Genomic DNA, 10,301 nt, shown 5'->3' with positions numbered 1-10,301 from the left:
TATGTTTAGTATTAAATGGTTAATTAATAATGATTGAACATTTTGTTATTTGTTAGCATCACCATATTATATTATGTTTATTATTGTTTTTATTTAGCCAGATTTTGTATTCTAAAGTTATTATGTATCACGGAGTGTAAGCATGTCGCTTACTTTCAACCGTCTGTCTGGAAGGTAGCCGATCAAAAGCACATGTTTTGCTGTGAAGCACATTCAATTAACCGAGGACTCTGCCAAAAATGTATGGGGGAATGAATTTCGTAAAGTAAATTCAATATAATAATTTTCCAGTGGTCCCAAGTCTCCCGGATCTCTCTGGAGTCTCCAGGAAATTGTTATGGTCTCCCGCAAGCAATCAAAAATCTCCCGGAAATTTACTTATCTCCCAAAAAATTCACTAGAAAACAAATCTTCCCTAAACAAGCAGGCAGCTATTCTGTCTTTATCTTGCCGCGTTACTGTACTCATGGAGATATCCATGTTGTACTGCATAGCAGCAACGCGTGTCTACATTCCCTGAGTTGGCGGCGTTCAAAGAGAATAAGAGGTGATTAACCTCGTGTTTGCTTCTCCGTCTGAATACTGTAGTATCGTGGGAACCTACTTACAGGAACGTTTCTCACTGAATTCACCGTTACTAGGCAACCTGCAGTACTAGTAACTTGATATTAGGCTTTTACCTGTTACAGAGAGATAGCTTATGAATTAACTATTCCTTTTCCTTAAAATATTTCTTTATTGCTTTTATGCATGGCCTATATCTAGGCTTGTAATGAATGGGAACAATAGTCTAGGCAATTCATCTATTTTTAGCCTACTTGCCTACCTACCGTACTTTATCGTTAAAACGTAGGCATACTCTTTATACCAACTTCACTGTTGCCTGTTACAACTTACTCAGGCCAAGCTAACCATTGCATTGTTTCCTGTGTAAATATGCAATTAAATGATAGTAAATATATTTACACAACACAATGAATGAATCATAATACATAGCGAGACTATAACTATATAAATAAAATTAAGACCGTATTTCGATAGGAATTTTTAAGCACAACTGAGTAAATGTACCACAGTAAGTACACGCCATTCACGTATTTCTTGTTTTTATGAAGGCCTATGATATTTATCAGTAATAAAAGTACAAACACGGTTAAAAAATATTCTGGTAATAGCTTTTATTTCAAAAATACAAAATAAATACAGTACTGTATGTTTAACAAGTTTAAAAACTTCATTTCATTTTTTTTAGTTGATTACTGAAGCGACCTTGCTGATAGCAGACGTTCCCAGTTCAATTGTAGCCGTAACCAACCTTCAATAAAGAAAATACATCGGTTATTCTGACCTTTATTTGCTTAGATATTTTATTGATTAATAGCCTATATACCGTATATTTTGTTTTCCGATCTTACAGAGATAATAAAGAGTAACACTGTAAATAAATTGAAACATACTTCGATAGGAATTGTTAGGTGGTTATACGAGCCTATTTATACCTCCGAAGTAAGTTACAGTTCCGAAAAAAAATATGTATATCACAGTATTCTTTAAATTTTATAACCTGCACTACCGACTATTAGCGAAATAACTTTACATCTCAAAACTAACTCGCTCATTGTTCGCCTGACAATAGAGAGATCGGGCGTGCCGCGAATTATGTAATACTTTTTTGACTCGCTGCCCAACGTGGACCGCACTTATACAGCGAGTTCCGACTTTTACCAGGAAGTAGATGCTAAACAATTACGTAATGGACCACTCGCTGAATACGTGCGCTCGAATTTTCCACGATTATTTTCCGCGGAAATAACGCAGGCAAGGGTAGATAATATCTGGATGGTACTGTAGATAAATGATTTAAATGCTAGGCCTAAATATTACTTATGAGAAATTTCAAATTCATTATTGTGAATTCTCTCTTCATTTAATATGCAGAACTTACTGCACTGATCACTTTCCAGTTTAAATGAATGAAATCCAACATACCGTTCAAAAGTTATGGCCCATCAAAGTTGCCAAAAATGGGGGTCAAACGGTTAAAAAACGGCGTTTTTCATCAATTGCCATTTTGAGCATTTTTGGAGGGCCATAACTTCAAAATTCATAGAAAACATCTAATTTTCACCAATCTGGTAGATCACATAGGGTGATGTGTCTATTTTTTTTGGGGACACTCTGCAATGTGGTTTTTAAAATAACGGCCCACGAGTATGGTCCCTCTGCATTTTTTGGCAATTTTTCGTAGCACAGCTTGTCTTAAGTAAAATCCCAGCGGTTGAGACCACCTTAAACTACACCATAATTTATTAAAATAAATTTTGCAATAAAATGTATTAAATGTGCAATATTATAGGTAGGTGTATACACTGTAATAAGAAGATAAATAAATTAATGTTTTAACTGCACTTATGATTTACATTGAAAGAAAGATTTTTTTTCATATGAAAATATTTAAATATATGTTTACAATTTGGTTAGTGTTTTAATGATGTCCCTAAGATACTGTATAAAACATGTAATTAATTGAAGAATAACTATCTAAATCTATAACTAACGCAAAATAGCTTCATTGGGATACCTAGAATTAGCTACCGTTACCTACAGTTCCCTGATGACTGTTTCCTCTTGATTGTAGCAGCCTAAAGGTGCGGCGCGAAAAAGCAGTAGAAACATGCTCTCGCTGGGAGCCTATTTTTTTTCTACAGTTTAGGCCTAACCTAAAGGACAGAATCTCAAAGAATACAAAAAGAAATACACAACTGAATGGAAAATTATATACAAGGCAATAATGAATTCAATTTGACAATACAATGAAATAAAAATCAGCAGATTATTTTTTAAAAATACAAGTGCATAATGACTAAATGTATACAGTTTTTTAGGGGGAGGACCAAGCCGACCCCAGGCCCTCCCCCTCTTGCTTTTAAAATGTCAAAAAAAAAGAAAAAAAAAAAACCAAAGAAAGGAAAAGAAATTATCGATCGCCCAAAACACCTTGAGAGTTAATCTCTGGGCATCTAGAAAATAAAATTTTCTTGGGGCATCCCAGACCGAACTGGGGTAGTGTTGTTTCTCAATTGTTCCCATCTTCCTGCCCACATCCTCTCCCCCCCCCCACCTTTGGACATTTCTGGATCTACCCCTGCTCATTATTAGAAATGCTCCTTTTACGCTGCGCAGTAAAAGCATAGCATCCCCACGAAGAATTTTTTCTGTGATAGAATTTATAGGGACTATATAAAATGTTATAATTTGTTTTAAAATATTGTCACAAAAGAGGGGGCAAAGGAGACTATCAGAGATTGGGAATCTAGATCACTGTCCCAATAAAAAATAATTAGTTTATCAGCCCTGCCTGCATATCTTGATATTTAAAAAAAATTATTCTTTAAAAAAAAAAAGGCTATAGTGAAGGTAAGGAAGGGGGGATTGTTTATTCTTTTTTTTTTTTGCAGTAAATAGTATATATTAAGTGTTTTAAATCGTTGCTTTTGTTAATTCCTTTTTCATTTACATCAACATAACATTAATAAAAACCCAATACTTTGGGTACGAGTAGCCAAAAGTCGTGTCTACGAGTTCCCCAAAGTGTACGAGTTGGTATAGGTACGAGTTGGCGTGGTTGCGAGTAAAGCAATGACCATTACCACTATTATGCCTACCTATCAACTCAACCCTGATCTATCCGGCAAGCCTTGGCCTAGCCAAGTTAAAGAAAAATCCTCAGAATTAATTCAATCATCAACCGGTAGATTCCTCAAAACATTATTTATAGTGAGCATGTATTTATAGGCTGGCTAATTACACTGTATGAATTTTCCATTGAATTTTATATCCAGAACAAACATCGCGATAACGTAATGACGGTTGTTTTTTCAGTGCTCCACACAACAAGTATTTGTGTCAGCCGTTATCGTGACCAGTTTAAAATGCTTTAAGCAATGCTCAGCAACACAAATTGCGTGAAATATGATAGTTATTAATAGTTTATTCATTTTAAAAAACATATGAAAGAAAGTTTCATTTCAACATTAAATTGAATCACTGTTTTCTGCAATAAAAGTACAGTATAACATATTGTACAGTTTCAACTAAAATAGGATATTTTTATGGGAAATACGATGTATTGTAAATTTCCTGATTAGTAAAATATTAATTATGCAAATGAGCAATTAGCATATCCACACATGTACCAAAGACAATAGGCTCCGTCTCCATGGTAGCAGGTTACTTTAGCCCAAACCTACTTGGCCACAACCAATTCGGACCACAACCAACTCAGACCAAAACCAACTTGGCCAAGGCGACACTTTGGCCCAAAACCAACTCGGCCCAAACCAACTCTGACCAAACTACTGTAGCTCGGCCCAGAAGACAATTACCCAAATGATACGGAATTACCCAAATGAATAGCAATCGCGATTACCCATTACCCAAATGACAAATCAACTGAATCGAAATTGGATGTTCAATACGACTACTAAATAATAAAACATTGAAGAAATGATGATAATAATTATAAAATAATTATGATTATACATATTTTATTATTATATTAAATTTATTAATTATTATTATTATTATAATTATTAATATTATTTATAGGTTAAATATTTTTTAATCTACTCTTACTATTTATTTTTATACTGTATTATCCAAATTATATATTTTATAATTATTTTATTATTATATTTACTATTATTATTTTAATATTATTATTATAATTATAATATCATATAAGCCTAATATTATATTTTATTAGGTCTATTATTATTCTTATTACTTACTTTTTATATTATCCAGATTATCACTAGTCCCATTAACTACTTTTTAGAAGAATCTTAACATATCTTTATATAATATAGTCTTTTTTTTTTCCAATTCATAACGGAAAAGTTTTAAAGTAAACATTAGGCCTAATTAATTTAATTTGTTTCATGAAATGTTTCTCAGTTTATTTTCTTTGCTGGCTATCTGCGGAGCACCAGGGATTTTATCCCTGAACAGTCCCCCCAGGATAAACAATAAAAGGATGAATGAATGAATGAATTTTAGACTGGCTGCCCCAGCAAGGTTTTTTTTTTTTTTTTTTTTTTTTTTCAATAAATCTAGCACTTTGGAATTAAGGTGCACTACTGTTATTTCTGATAAATATTTTTTTTTGGTAAACTGTTTATTTCAGATTGGCAACACCTTATACATATGTTTTTCGATGAAAGGGCACCTTGCAAAAACTGAAAATAAAAGTACAGTAGACCCCTCCTTTGGGACACCCCTATTCAGGGGACATCCCTATTAAGGGGCATATCTATTTTACTTTTAAGATTTTTTAATCTTCCTCCTTTCCAAATTTTCTGGAGAAAAAAAAGAGAGTGATAAGCTAATTTATTCTATCTGTCCTAATTAAATTAATGTAATATAATAGGCCTACCTGTAGATTAATATACATATAAGGAAAAGTGATACTGTATAAAAATACAAAATGCAACAAAATGCTGCCCTTCATTGCCCTCAGAGAGAAACTATGGCTACCAACTATTCATTTATTTAGGCCTAGATTTGTTGCCTGGGCCAAAGTGTTGTCTGGGCTGAGTTGGTTTTGGTCCGAGCTGGTTTGGGTCGAATTGGATTTGGGACGAAGTTCCCAGCATTCCATTGCCATATTACCATCTTGCATTCTGCCAAGTTTGAAATCATTCGGACTTGCAAAATTTTAGTTATCACGGTAACAGTCAATTACCAAACAACAACAAAGACGACAACAATGAAGACGATGATAATGCCGACAGCACGTAGAACATGGCTAAAAACAATAGCCTCCCTGGAGCCTCGCTCCTTTGGAAAGGCTAATAAGCAAGGAAGCTTCCGAAATGTACGTCTGAATTTATGGAATTGTACTAGAGCAGTCACTCCATAGAGTGCATACCTTCGCCCTGTGTCCTGTTCCTTGGTAAAATCATTCCTTATTCTACACACCTGACCTTTAAATTTCTGCTAGAAAAATGAATGATTTCAGTAGTAAAACTACTAAAATATTCATTTAAAAAACTTATTGAAAGTTATGTGACTACAGTATTTAAAAGAATGATATATAAGACTGAAAAAGAAAAAATACAAAACTTACAAAAGTTAGAAAAGAATAACAGTAATGGGTGTAATCTAAACCCCCCCCCCCTCCCCCAGTGGCAGGACAGAGGTTTGGACATTTATTTAGATCTAGCTCTCTAACTGCCTAGTTTATGAAACTTTTTTTATGATCCTTAGCAAGGTACTGATACCTACAATTTGACGTAAAACAGAAAACTCAGTACCTTAAAAATCACCATGGCAACGAAAAACATTTTGGTCGCGGGACGGAATGAACAAATTGGATAAAAATGAGACAACATGTTATCTTCCCAATTAATTCAAACTTTAAAATTGTACTGTAAATTTAAATACATACTTTTGAGTTACAAGTTCTAATGCTTTATCACCATAGGCAATATAAATAAATTTAAATGTTTTGCTGAGCAGGATAAAACAACATTTAATAAAATTGTCAGGGTAGCGGGACGGAAAGTGGCGGGACGAAATTTTAAAAATTACCATAAATTTGATGCTTTCTTTAAAACAAATAAATTTATCTGTAAAATTGAAAAGAATATTAACATTGATGATACCTATATACATGCCATGTACCTATATATATGCCATTGGTGTATGGAACATTTTAAGAAGGTAAAGACATTAAAGGTTTGGAGAAATACACTGTTAAGTCTAATCATCATTATAGGTATAGACCATTTTGTACTGTAAGCTTGTATTTTAAGGGGTCATTTATGCCCCCTGCACATTTTTGGCAGAAATGGCAGAGTTATAGTACTATAGAGCTCTATAATCATGGCATCACAACTACAATTGTGGAATCACATCAATAGCTTTACGTTTTTTAAAGGTATGTAGCTTTCAATGTTCTTATGGTGGTGGGACGGAATTCCAAAAGGTAGCGGGAGGGAATTAAATAATTATTTTGGTTTAGAATTGTTTTAAATTTTCTAAAATTACTTTTTAAGCCAAAATCATAAATTACACAGTTTTTAAAATCATAATATTGTTAAGAATTATGGAAATGGAATCGATGCAAACAATTTTAAAAACAAATTATACTTCATAATGGTGGTGGGACGGAATGCTAATAACTGGTGGGACGTAAAATATTAAAATGATTTAAAATTAATTTTAATTTGACAAAATTAGATTTTAAAGCTAAATTATAAGTTAAATATGTAAAATCATATATCAAAATGTGATGAAAATCAAATCATAGTAAAGTGTCAAAAAAAAATTAAATTGGTTTCAACTGGTGGCAGGACGGAATTTGACCAATAAAAATGCTTCAATATTAATAATTAAAAAATGTGTTGAAAATTTCTTTTTACATCAATTTGTACTATTGATTGCTAACTATAAACAAATCTAATTTAAAATCTTAGAAATTATTCTGACTGAAAATATCAGCAAATATTGGGATTTCCGTCCTGCCAGTTTTACTAAGTACTTTTTTAAGTTTGGTCACATGATACACAAAAAAATGCCCAGATAATTATTCTTTTAAGTGATATAAGTAATTTCATAAACTTTTAAAAGTAAAAATTTAGTTTTAGGGTTCACAGGTTTTGGATTACACCCTAATGTACACTTTTGAAAATACAAATTTAATATAAATAATTGCTTTTCAAAGCACAAATTATGTGTTTAATAAATTCATGTTACAATCTATAATGACTGCAATTATAACACCGACATGATGTACCATGTAATTGGTGGAACCTCAATTAAACAAATCAAGGAAATAGACTTACATTAGTTTGCAATTCTATGTCTGCGCCAAGCTTAATTAGTATATCGGCAACTTGCCGATAACCTGTATATGAAGCCATCATTAATGCTGTCCATCCTTCCTAGAAAACAATATATTTATTAGTTAAATCATTATGATATTGAACTAAAACAAACTTTGTAATTGATAGTGTGTAAATAACAATCATACATAAATATTTGAACATTTGGGTCTACAGTGAGGGCAGCTTAGCTCCATATGAATCCACCCCTGAGCTTTGACAGCATAGGAAATCTAAAAATCCTGTACGGTAATCATCATTAATTATTACTGTATTATTATTATTATTATTATTATTATTATTATTATTTTACTAAAACCTACCTTAAGGAAAATTTAGAAAATGGAGAAATTAAAGAATAATTAAAAAAACGTTAAGAGGAAAACAACACAAAAGATATTCCAATAAAATCCAACTTAGCACATATTATTATTATTATTATTATTATCATTATTATTATTCACACTGTTACCAGGGTGGCTCTAGGTAAAAAATTGAAGCTTGACATATACAGTAACCAAAAATATGGCTAATAAAATCACATTGCCGTATAAATAACACAATTAAAACCTTAATAACGATATATCAAAGTTTTTTTGAAAAATATTTAAATTCATTTAAAATTGATTAGTGATTCACATAATGTAAACTTAAAAAAAGTTTAGCACCTTTTCATGTAAATAATTGTTAAAAATAACTTGTTCTAATGTCATTGATGATATTCTTTAACAAATTTAAAAAATAGGATTTGAGGTATTGTACCAAACTTGAGTATCATTTATATAAATAAGAAATTATCATTTTATTGTTAGGTAAAATTTAAAATAACCATCCAAGAAACTAAACATATCTTTATAAGGTTTGAGGATACTGTATGTATTTAATACTAATTTTCCCCACATTAAATTTACTAGAACATTACTAAAACACTATAAAAAATACAATTAAAATCTTAAAAAGCCTTGATCATAAGTAACTTTTGAAAACATTTAAATTAATTTAAGATTTGACTGATTCACACAATGTAAAACTATTAAAAAGGCTAAGAGCACTTTTACATTTAAATAATTGTTACAAATAACCTATTGTACTGTACATTTTAGGTGAAGTGATTTGAAATTTTTCTTATGACATGAGGATTTTGAATTTAGGATTTGAGGTACCAAACTTATGATGATTTTCACCAACAATTTTGAGGTACCAAACTTGAGTACCATTTTAAATAATAAAAGAAATTTTCATTTTAATGTACATCAAATAGGACACAAATACAAGTACTGCAATGTACAAAAGCCCAGTGAATTTCCGGCAAAGAAGAAGCCAATAACATCGATGCAGATGAATCGTATGATTTACATACAGTATGCTCTTTTCTGATTTTAACACATGAGAATAAGAATGTAAAACAAGGAACCTTCCATGAAAATTGTGAAATTTTTCAATAAAAAGTGTATTAATGTAATTGGTTTAAATATTGTCAATCTTACAGATAAGTTTGATGAATTTAATTTCCTTATTGTAAATAATTGCATTGATATAATGTCTAAAAGAAATTCGCCTTAGTAATTTCTTTAAGGATGAAGCAATTTATATTAGGGGTATGACATTTTTCGTAAAGAACGAAACCGTGATGGTTGTATTTATAAATCAACATGGTGGTTTTAGTATAAAATGCGTTCTGACCTTATGAAGCCTGAGCTTGAAATGATTAGCCAATATGAAACCAATTATTATTTTAGAATGGTACCACCCTCCTGGGTCAGAAATGCAATTATTTAATTTACTTGAAGAAGTACTTCAAAATATTTATATAAGTTCTAATACTATTAATAGCATTATTATTATTGGTGATGTTAATTGTGATTCACTTTCTGAAAATCAAAGCTGTTTTAAAAGAAATCTCAACTAACTACATCTTAAACAACAGAGCCAACTAGGACCACAAATTCTATGTTGACACTTATGTATCTTGTCCAGAAAAAGTTAGTGATTCTGGAGTCTTATATACTGGCCTAAGTGATCATTCAATTACAGTAGAACCTCGTTTTTACGTACCCCAGTTATACGAACCCTCTGTTTTACGTACGCCTCGTATGGACAATGACGTCATCAAAAACCCCGAAAATATTAAAAAAAAACGGCCCTTTTGAGAGCAACCATAAGTAAAAAGAATATAACAATAAACTATAACAATAAACAAACCATAATGCAACGTATTTTCATTAAACAGCAACATTGATTGAGTCTAATACCGGGTTGTTATAATCTAAAACCACGTGAACTGAGTGAGATGAACAACTACCGATGGTGCTCAAAATTATTGCTTTCCTCCTTAGCTTCGTGTGGCAAAACATGGAAGAACTCGTCTGGTCGAATTTTCTACACGAAGCTGAGTAGACATAGTTTCGTACACGA

Source organism: Anneissia japonica, unplaced genomic scaffold, assembly GCF_011630105.1.
Source record: "Anneissia japonica isolate Jap-2015-1 unplaced genomic scaffold, ASM1163010v1 scaffold355_len202609_cov112, whole genome shotgun sequence".
Taxonomy (NCBI): domain Eukaryota; kingdom Metazoa; phylum Echinodermata; class Crinoidea; order Comatulida; family Comatulidae; genus Anneissia; species Anneissia japonica.
The sequence above is the reverse complement of the archived record's forward strand: the minus strand, read 5'-3'. Positions refer to the sequence as shown.